The 12,019-nt window shown below is 35.7% G+C and overlaps 1 protein-coding gene across 3 annotated transcripts in view; it reads left to right on the top strand.

Annotated features, from left to right (window-relative positions):
- The window catches only part of LOC143222137 (ankyrin repeat and BTB/POZ domain-containing protein 2-like), a 69,662-nt gene that overhangs the window by 1,851 nt on the left and 55,792 nt on the right, over positions 1–12,019 (top strand). The window lies entirely within an intron of this gene.

The raw sequence follows: 12,019 nt of genomic DNA on the forward strand, positions 1-12,019 counted from the left end.
TACTGTATGTGGTGAATCATTGCGAATGATTATATATGACCACAGTAGTAGCACGTGATATTCTGTCTGTTTATTTTTACTAGTGCCTACGCTCATGTGATTTTTGTTTGGTAGGTTACGCTATGACACGTGAAAAATGCTTTGATTTTTTTTTATTAGGTTTGGCTTGGTGTGACTAGGATGGTTTTGAATTATGCACAAAGCTTCACGAGGGCTATTTGCACAATCCGTATCTAATTTAGCAGTTATATACTAGAGGGAAGGCAGCTAGTCGACACCACTCACCGCCAATTTTTGGGTTACTCTTTTACCAACAAATAGTGGGATTGACCATAACATTATAACTTGCCCAAGGCTGAAAGGGCGAGCATATTCGGTGACGGAGATTAAAACCCATGACTCCCACACTGCAAGTCGAGCACCTTAAAACCAAGAGAGCGACAGAGGGGGTTGTACAGCACGTTAAACAATCATGAGGCATTGTTATGTAATTCGTTACTTTGGGTGTTGTACTTCTGAAGGATATCTAGAAGGGTGGTAGGTGATCTTGTCACATTATCATTTCTCGTGCACACTTAAGAGTTAACTGGCTCAACATTATAGTTGTGTTAATATATGTAATTTAAAAGAAGAGTTAAAGATTGTTTTACCTATTTTATTTCTGAATTGTACAAATTTCAACAAACACTGATTAAAAATTACTTTTACGATCATAACTAAGTCCTGTGGGTAATTCGTATCTCTATATACCACTTTTACGGCTCTTTTACAATAGAGTAAAATTTTACGATTGGAATTTCTGGTTCTGTTTACTTTCCTAATAATGAATCCAGTAACTTGGGGATTTTGTTTTCCATGTAAAGTCAATACTGCGTAGTTTGCTATGTGATCATAAGTCGGATAAAATATGTCCGCTTTTATCCCTTTCTCATTTAGTTATTTGTTCAAGTTCAGTCACCAGCCGTACACAGTTTTTTATTTAGCAATACTTTTTCCCCTTACATTTATTTGCTTACTGCTAGGTTATAGAGTGTGTTCTAAATTTTATACATTTTATGTACAATAATAAGAGAATAAGTAGTCAAAGATTCTGAAGACTGTTTTACTCTGTCAAATAACGATAAAATTATAGTTACTGTCAGAACTAGGTGGACACTAGGCTTGTTGAAAAAACGGAAATAAATTTCGGTTTTGGGCGCTCACCAATTTTTGGCTCGGCATGGCCAGGTGGTTAGGAGCTCGATTCGTAATCTAAAGGTCGCGGGTTCGAAACCCCGTCACATCAAGCATGCTCGCTCTTTCAGTCGTGGGAGCGTTATAATGTTTCAGTTAATCCCACTATTCGTTGGTAAAAGAGTGGCCCAAAAGTTGACGGTGGGTGGTGACGATTAGCTGCCTTCTGTCTAGTCATATACTGCTAAATTAGAGAGGGCTGGTGCAGATAGCCCTCGTGTAGGTTTGCGCGAAATAAAAAAAAAACGAACGTACAATAATTCACAAAATTAAAAAACTGTGTCTTTTGGACTTTTAAAGGTATTGGGGTTGTTGTTAGTCAGCTTCTGTTATACTAATGGTTCTGCAGTTTTGGTAGTTTGTGCTATTCAGCAGCATCAGAAGTAGTTTTTATTAAGATAATATTCTTGGAATCATTGTGATGTATCTGCTAATATAGAGGGTTTAGTATGCTATATTATAATTATTTTGTATATGAAAATAAGCAAGTCGCGTGATCACAGCAGATACAAAGTCTTGGTGGAGCAGCGTGTATCAGAATTACATTTTGACATTGTTTTGCGTTGCGTAAGTAGTATAATGTCACGTTTGGGAAGAATATGTAACAACACTTTCAGAGGCAAAATATTCCTGCATTCAGATCACAAAAGTGTGTTCAGATCGGTGATTTATAATTTCCAAGACTGGAATATAACCATGTATTTAATGGCACTATAAAACAAAGGAATATGGATCAACTTTGGAAACCAGAACCATCAAAAAAGAGACTCGAAACAAGTTGTACACTAACTATGGTATATAGAGTTCTGCGTTTTATATCAGGCGAGAATCCAGAAAAACAAATGTCAGTGGTAAAATTCGTCCGCGTGCCCCAGGCAGCACTGCAAAACAGGGCCAAGAATGATATTTGTAAAAGTGACACAGGTCCACGTATACACAAGTTGTTTCCACAACATATTAATTCAACTATCGCGTGTTTCACGCAGCTGGAGCATGAAACGGGTATTCATGCTATTCCATACGTAAACATCCAGTCATTTCACCGGATGCAGCATGTATGGATTTCTTGTATTGTATTACTGTTGAAAAGGGGTGCCGGAAAACTGTTGCCTTCGTGCACTTTGATCATGGCAAGCATGCACGGAGGATTAGTGTGCTTCGGACAATACAGTCTTAGAACTCAGTCTTTTGCAATAGTACTACACTGCAGGGTTATTGTTAAGATGCACAACTGTTTAACTGAGAACGATCGAACGTGAATAAATTGATTAACGATGTGGTGAAACTCTAAATTTGTTTTACTATAACTTACTGAACTTCTGTATAGTATTTAAAATATGCTTAGATGTTTTCTCAAGTGAAGAAGCGAGAGAGTTTTATCTGACTTGGTGATTCTACCATTTTAGGTAGGTATTTCGGACTATATTTTACTGTAGTGTTACAAAGATGTTCGTATATGAACAAGATGTTAGACATATTCAAAAGTTTTGCAAATGGCTCGCATTTACTCTTGATTCTGCTTCGGACCTTGGAATGAATAATGACATAAATTACATTATAGTAACCTATAATGACAGTAAAATATCCTGTAATGTCGCAGGTGCTGGTCTTGCCAGGTAGTCCACACAATGGACAGCCCTTTTTTCATTATTACGTTGTTTTAATGTATAGAAGCAATCTCAGAGTAGGCCTGATATACTTTCCAAGATCGTTTTTAAGCTGATAGGTGGACGTTCTATCACAGATACTGTGGCTAGAAGCTGTAATTATAAGTTAAGAATTGTCCATAGTATCTTATGTTGGTACTACCTTTGTATTGCAGTTTGTGTCATAAACTGAGCCACAACACTGAGTGTTCAGTTTAAAAATAAGAGAAAAGATGAACTGAATGGTTTTCTAGTGACTTTGTAAACGAAAGTATGTGAAGGAGTATGTAAGACAAAATAAATATGTAGCTTAATTCATTTGCACAGAAATAGCCATTGTTCCTGTAAAAAACAACAAAAAACAAGATATAAAGATAACATGAAACAACATGTTAAATGTTCTGATTAAGAAACACTATGGAAATTAGTGTTAAAGAGACAACTGGCCCTTGTGGCTGCTGTGCCAGTAGTTGTTAGAAAGAACCAATAATTTCATGTAGTTAACCATCTTATTTATCTTGTGATCAGAGAAGTAGGCTTAAAGCTACTTGACTGAAGTTACTTAGTGAAGAGCTCTGGGGAGGATGTAACGAGTACGCAAAGCATGACTATATGAGGAGGGTTATTTAATTAATTCAACCAAAAAAAACTACAAGGAACAAATTACATTTTGTTCGAAGGAGTTTGAATTGATGGAATATAGGTGACCGCCTTCAGCGGGACAATAATAAATAAAGTGAACTTGTTGTAACCCATAAAGAAACACCAGCCACACCCTAAAAGTGAAAAACAAATTTGTTATACTGTCATGAATTTCAAAACCTAGCACATAGTATGTATTTGTGTTCAAAGCGCGTGCACGAATGCCGAGTAATTTGCCACTAGGACACTGTTGACTTTTTATTAAAGTACCGTAAGTACGTTTTAAACTATTTGTTTCGGAGTATGTCTACTAGTGATACAGTTTTTGTGCTTTGCTCTGAAAAAGCTGAACTGGATTTTTGTAGAAATAAACAACGGAACTGAAAAAAAAAAAAAGAAAGAAAATGTCTCGGGCATTCATTAATGGAACCAATTATTGTAAAGTACTGCTTAAAGATACGTACGTATAAACTTAATTATGCATTTCCCCGCTGAGTTTATTTATCTTGATTCTGGAAAAAAAATGGGATTGTTATGTTGAAAGTACAGTCTGTAACTGGGCATGAAGTTTTTTGTATTTTTTTCTGAAACTTTACAGGTCCAATTTGCTCTCCCTTCCCAGTGGCACAGCGGTATGTCTGCAGACGTATACCGCTAGAAACTAGGTTTCGATACCTGTAGTGGACAGAGCACAGATAGCTTTTTGTGTAGCTTTGTGCTCAATAAAAATATAAATAACATCGGTACTATACAGGCCACAAAAATATTACGAAGGGCGATCAGTTGAAGGTATTTTATATATATAAAAAAACAAACTTGTAAAATCAAGTGTACTTGAAATATTTTTATTTATTCAAGTACTCGTACATCAATGGAATTGGAAGAAATAATGTTTAAGCAATTATTGTAGTTATATAAACAAGTAAGTATTCTGGCATTGCACATCTTTCTCCCTGTTCAACGGTAAGTTTGTTTTTGAATTTCGAGCAAATTTACACGAGAACTATCTGCGTTAGCTGTCCCTAATATAGCAGTGATAGACTACAGGGAGAGCAGTTAGTTAACATTACCCACCGCCAACTCTTGATCTACTTCTCTACCAACGAATAGTGGGATTGACCATCACATTATAACGCCCCCACGGTTGATGGGCGAGCATGTTTGGTGGGATAGGTATTCGAACCCGCGACCCTCAGATTACGAGTCAAGTGCCTTAACCACCTAGCCATGCCGGGCCAGAATTTAATGAGAAAGTTAAGAAATTTCATTCAAAAGAAAACATTATTTAATCTACGGTAAGAGGTTTAGTTTGTTTTGAATTTCGCGCAAAGCTACATGAGGACTATCTGCGTTAGCTGTCCCTAATATAGCAGTGATAGACTACAGGGAAGGCAGCTAGTTAACATTATCCACTGCCAACTCTTTATCTACTCCTTATCAACGAACAGTGAGATTAACCGTCATATTATAATGCTGAAAGGAACGAACAAGTCCGATAGCGAGGATCCGAACTCGCGATCATTAGCGGTTAGTCTGAGGGATTCCAGCGTAAGAATTGAGTTTCGATATCCGCGATGGATAGAACATAGATAGCTCATTGCGTAGCTTTTCGCTTAACAACAATGAAAGAAAGAAAAACCCTCGCATTATACAACTTTGTGCTGTGTGGAATTAACATAACATTTTGAGTTTCTGGTGCCATATCGCGTTAGTTCTCCAAAATACTGAAGTCGTCCGTATTTTCTACGTGCCTGTTCTTTAAAATAACAAGTCATGCGTAATTTTTATTTAAATTTAGCCATAAAATTTCAAAAAATTTAACCAGATAATCAAAATTAACATTTTAACCTTTAAAACAAAACAAAATTATGTCTTCGAACTAACGGTCCGTTACCTCTGAAATTAACCTATCGGAAAATATCTGAACTTTTTGTTGTGTATAGATGTATGTATTTTTTCCAAGTTTTTGATTGGCTTTGAAGTATGCAGCAAAACTTTGTATTTTATTTCATTTGATGTAGAGTAAATCTTTCATAGAAGAAAACAACAAGAAAAGTAGGACAACTTATTTTGTTGTCATTAATTGATATATTATTATAACCAAAAAACACCAAACATTTCGTAAAACCGAGGTTACCTGTTTTGTTGTTCTTTTAACAAAATCTCCAAGAATCTTTCAGCGGTTGGAACTGTACTTTTCACGAGTAGTTTGGTACCAGTTGTTTGTTTGGCTTGTTTAGAATTTCGGGCAAAGCTACGCGAAGTCTATCTGCGCTAGCCATCTTTAATTTAGCAATGTATGACTAGAAGGAAGGCACTAGTCATCACCACCCACTGCTAACTATTAGGTTACTCTTTTACCAACGAATAGTGGGATTAACCGTAACAATATAACGCTTCCACGACTGAAAGCGCGGGCATGTTTGGTGTGACTGGGATTTGAACCTGCGACCCTTAGATTACGAGTCGAGCGCCTTATCCACCTGCCATGTCGGGCCAAGTACCAGTTGTACGAGATGGTAAGACGTCTTATTATTTCCACGTGCATAAAATGAGGATAATTTGACCCAACTCGAATACTTCAAAATTTTCTAATATTTTTATTGTTTTTTTTTTGTTCTTGAGTATGCAGCAACATTTTGTATTTTATTTCATTTTTTTGCAAGACTTATGCTTGAAAGGTAGAATGTAAATTATATAAAAGCAGAATTTGGTTCATTTTATTTTTTATTCCTCAACGAGTTATAGTGCTAAGAGTCGATAGCACTGAATTTACAAGCGACGCGCCGAGGTGACCCACCGTCTTTTAACCCCGTCTCGGAAGTCCAACCCCCTCCCCACGGTAGTTACTATGACAACTGAAGATGTACGATCTAGTAGAGTTTCCACTTTTTATGGGAGTACGCCATACCACCTGCAGGGGGCGTTAGGTGATGTTAATGAGGTAGCATCCTTTTGATACTACCAGCAGACAAGTGGTTAGGGTTAAGATTACGTTGTAGGTTCTTACGCACGACAGGACATACCATCTATTAATCTTTGTTTCCCATCTTTCCCGTAGGCGTAAACACTACTCATTTAGATTTTTGCATGTTTTGCATTAATAAGCACCTAGGGAGTCATCACTTTTTTTTTGTTGTTTTTTTCAATATCTCTACAACTTACAAGTAGTTTATTTGGTTTCAGTTTACAATTACAACTGTAAATTATTTCCATTCTATGCATCTCGTAATGTTAGCTACATTCATTCTGCTTTAATATTTCAGATATTTGTATCAGTTTTGTTTGTTTGTTGTGAAGCAAAAATCTATGCTATCCGCCCTCTTTTCACCGAGGTTTTCCGATTTTAAATAGAGGAATCACTCTCCCATACATTTTTTCTTTTTTGTTCTTGAATCATTTTCATTCAGTCTTACTAGAAGGTTTTGCTGTTTTCCTTGTCCTCGTCATCAGATGTAGTATTTGTTTCACATGTTTTTTTTTTCTTGTCTTGTAACATTTCACCATCATAAGTTTTACTTTCCTTATGACATTTTTATACGCTGTTACTTCTATGTTTTTACTGTCAAGTTTATCAGTTCACTCACTTCCTTTTCGCCCCACGCTAGTACAGCCGTATGTCTCCGGATTTACAACGCTAAAATCAGGGGTTCGATTCCCCTCGGTGGGCTGAGCAGATAGCCCTCTGTGGCTTTGCTATAAGACACACACACACACTTCCTTTTCATGAGATGCGTCATTTCATTTTAGGCATTTAATTTATTGTTATTTTTTGTTTTCTTTATCTTGTGTGATTACAATTTTCCTTCATACCTTTATATCTGTAATGTCATTGCCTCTTTCCATACTGCTTTCCCAGGAACCTAATCATTCCTGTTATGTTTTCCTATTTTTTGTCATCTTTTTGTCTTTCTCTGTACACCCTGTTCTGCTCTGTCAACTTTTCCTATCACAGAATGCTCTCATGACTGTTTCAAAGCAGTATGTTTAAAGCACTAGCTGAAAAACAAACAAACAAAAACACTATTAAATGGATCTTTTGTTGTTGAGATTCCTGGTACACAGTTACCATTTGGAAAGCGATATATCACTACCATCACTGAAAACATTTTAGAAAACTGAAGTATAATGTGAAACTGGTGTTGATGTTGTTACGTATTATAATTTATCTCAAACGAGTTTCCGATTAATTATGTTACGTACGTTACGTATTACGATTTCAAATAACACGGAATTTTAATTTAAAAGGTAATTAAATATCGATATGTATTAAATTTATGATATTTGCTAACAAGATTGATACAAGCAATGTTTTTTCTTAACATAAACATATTTTAATACATAAAAAACAAAGAACAACAATAATACAATTTATAAAAACGGTTATTACAAACAGTTATTACAAATATTTATTTATACAAAAACAATTTACAAGCTAACAAGCAATATCCAGTCTTCTACCTAGTCTGGAACAGAATATTTCATCGAAGGTCCGGGTCTACGACGAGCGAATTAATTTTGTGTTGATACACTGATACACTTCACTTGACGGGAATGCTAGCTAACTCTATTCTTGTTTGAGTTAAGGCGGTTTACAAGCTTATTTGTTACAGAGAAAGTTAGATATCTAATGTTCTTCTAGAAATACTGACGTTCGAAGTTAATTTTCTGTAGTTGAACAGTTCATAATGTTCGAAATCTATGAACGTTCCTGGTCAAATATCCGTAGTTTTCCGATTAATAAGCGTTTATTACAATTATAGCTTCAGAGGTTTACAGTATACTGATTGTAGCAGATTAACAGTATTCTATAACTATCTTTCCACGTGTTGTGATGGCTAGCTTTTACACTTATTAGGAGAGATTTTCGAAAATTCACTTGGCAACAGCATTTGGAGATACGCCAGTGCTTTCGTAAAACACATATTGTTGATTCTTACACTCGAGAATCTTCTACAAACTTAGAGAACAGGCGGGACTTGCGCAATACACATTTGACAGTTACGTTACATGCATTAAACTGAAACAAACGTAGATATTAAAACAAATGTATAACAGTATCTGTTACAATATGTTCGTCGTACTTAGGCTGAAAATATATAACTGGACATGAGTACTTTGTCCTCTTGATAGTTTTTCTATTATAAAAATCCAAAAATGGCTGGAGTCCCTCCCTTTTGGCAAGATAGTATACAAAGAGATTAATGTGATTATTTTTCTGTGTGAAGAACAGTTGTGGGTAAGTCCTTCTCGACCATTGCAATTTGGTAATATCCATGTGACAGATCGACTATTGATGCGGAGCATATGTTTCTAATCATGTCTATCATAAATAAAGAATTTGATAGACATCACTCGTTATCTGTGCATTGAATTTCTGATGATCTACACATCCTGATGTCTTCACTGTAATGTTTCTCTATGCACACAGTGGGTGCTAAGTACTCTGTGAGTCGTTATTCTTCCTTACTGTATCATTTTCTCCATTTCAATATCCGTTCCTTAAGGTTGTCTGGCATACGATACGATAAGTTTAATCTTGTATTATATTTGCATCATTTTTTTTTTACTGAATACTTTAGTGAATTCTGCTTTGATACTCTTTAGGCTGCCTCCAGCTAGTCTGCTGTTTATCAACGAGCTCTCTGTGTCCCCTGTTTCTGCTATGATACTCCGTAAGCTGGCCTTCAGCCTTTATCTAGTCTACTGTTCATCAACAAACTACCTACGTCTTCTGTCTCTAAATGACCAAATTATTTCACTAAGATAAACAAGTGTTCAGTACTCTCATACTTGTTCTCAATACTGTTTGTTTTAAATACGTTAATATGGTATCTGGTTTGTTTAACACCCACATTAAAAATGTAATCCCTCGGAGAGACTTGAATTTTTACTGTATCAGGTCCTTTCCAATTCTGTCATTAATTCTTGCTGGATGGCTTAATAACAAGAATATTTTTGCTCGGTATTAAGCAGTGCTTAATGACTTTCAGATCTTACCAGTGATTTTGTTGGGACTGTGCCCTATTCAGAATATACTAATGTTTTTTGTTGGGATTGAGCAATATTTGCATGATGCTTCACTGACTCATGAAGTTTCTTTAAGCTTCTCTTTGATTTTAACTACTTAATCCAGAACAGATGTTGCTGTTTAATTTACAGTTCTTTCATTGGTTAGGTTTTCTTTTAAAATATTCATTGGACCTCGTATGTGCTTCCACTTTAACAAGCAGCAATTTAAATAGGGACAATCATGTTGTGATCTTATGTAATTTTGACAATATAATTTTTACAATACTACATAGTACTCAAGAAGTTCATTTCCTTGTGGGTTGTAAATACTTGGAAATCTGATATGGTACGTTATTTGTTTTATAAATTTTGATGTCAGACTTATATTTTGATCAGACCTGATACATCTAAGCAGACACAAAGCGAGGAAAGAACTTCATTAAAGGCACGGATATACGTTTTGAAAACCATTTATCAAATGGTATTAGTACAACATATTTAGTAACACTATAGCTTATAACTTGGTAATACAAAGCAATCTCCATTTTTTAAGTAAGGCCGAATTGGTTATCTTAAATCAGTGGTAGTGGACACTTGAGGTTTATCTAATTTCTGATAGATGAGGAAAGACTTTACATAATTTGCCTCATCTTTAGAGAGGTTAAGCCACGTGGAATTGTGTTCTACTTGCAGCTACGCAACTATTGCGACACATATAATACTTATAGGGTCAAAATATTGACTACACGTGTTACACTTATTGCACATTTTTAGTTGACGCGTCACATAGCCCTCCAGATGTCAGACGCGTTATTTTAAATATTTCAATTTATCAGAAGTCCTCAATCTAACGTCACAATTATTTTCATTCGACCGTGTCCTAGCGCTGAAATACTGATAGCGTTAAATGAAATGACAGAATTGCACCTACAGGGTGCGCTGTAATACGTTATCACCATCTCTGAAATGGCTAAGACGTGTAGAAAGTTATCACCTTTTTACCCTTTAAAAGTTCATATTTGTCTTTACTTTAGTTTCTGTAAGTATCCCAGTTTGCAGATTGATTCATTGCTCGTGATCTCAGAATTTCACTTAAAATTAATTGGCTTAGAAAAAAAGCATTGCGAATGTGTGTATCATACACATAGCAACAGCAAAACTTTAATCAAGGTAAAGCTTACAAATGTATTCGATCGTATGCAATATATTACTCGGATCGGGTTTTAAGTTATATATATATTTCACACTTTATCAACCAAACGCTTAAATGCTATTTCATTGGCAGGATGCCAGGTAATCATGCCACAATAAAAAGAAAATTCACTTGATCGATATTTTAGTAGATGCTCTTATCTGATTATCACTGTAATTAACGCATTTTGATACAAATTATGCGAAAAGTTACAGTTTAACTCGAAACTAATTGAATCGTAGACAGATGGCGTTGATAAACAAGTTGTTATAAACTGTCGGGCCATGTAGATAGCGTATAGAAATATACTGCTCAAAACGTTTAAAGTATGGTAAGGACTTGTAATATTATAGCTACGAGCAGGAAAGACTACTGTTACAAAATATTATTCATTTCTCTCAGTTAATTTTATGTAAATCTGAATCTTTGAATTAGCTTAACATCTGTAAAGCATAGGACCATTCGACAGGTTTGTCGAAAACTAATACTTCATCCCATAAGAATTTACTTGCTCAAAGTCACGGTGCTGCTAACTAATATCTTGAAATAATAGTTTTTCAGGGCATGTTTAGTGTATGTGATCATTTGACGTAATGCGCTGTGAACACCAAGTATATCGTTTACATGTTCAATACGATTATAGCCGATAACCTACTCCACTTGGCCAATTTCACTTTCTTGATATAATCTTTCGGCCATTATAACACGGCAAGGGTGGGTGTTATCACCCATGAGACTGAAACGAAGAGTAATCATATACGTGCACGATAGTACGGAGAGTCCAAAGCTGTGGTCCTATTATGTGTGACATTAATAGTACTATTCTGATTAGTTTAACAGTGCTTACTCGTGTTGACACCTTACTTCCATATACGTTACGTTCCTGTGAACCGTGTTCCTCTGCTTTTAACCATCTATGCACTGACGTGACGTACAGTTGCGGCTGCGAACAACTGATTCTGTCTCGGATCTTGTATCCTCCGATTCCAGCGAACTAAAAGCAACAGGTAATGATCGCATGCTTGTGCTTTGGATTAGATGTTTTAAGAACTGTCATTGGTTTGAAAGCACTTCCACATCTTGCTAATGACACTTTAAGACCTTTGCAGCCACCTTGCAACAACCTGTTATGATTGGCTGGCTTTTATTTGTCTAATATTCCCATGAGTAAAAATCCAAATATCTTATCTGGGGTCAAACTATGGTTCATGAACAATGTAAAGTAATTTAAACACTTTGATTCAATTCAGATTGACAAGGCTTGGCATGGTCACGTACTTTGGGCGCTGTACTA

Source organism: Tachypleus tridentatus, chromosome 8 (assembly GCF_004210375.1).
Source record: "Tachypleus tridentatus isolate NWPU-2018 chromosome 8, ASM421037v1, whole genome shotgun sequence".
Classification (NCBI taxonomy): domain Eukaryota; kingdom Metazoa; phylum Arthropoda; class Merostomata; order Xiphosura; family Limulidae; genus Tachypleus; species Tachypleus tridentatus.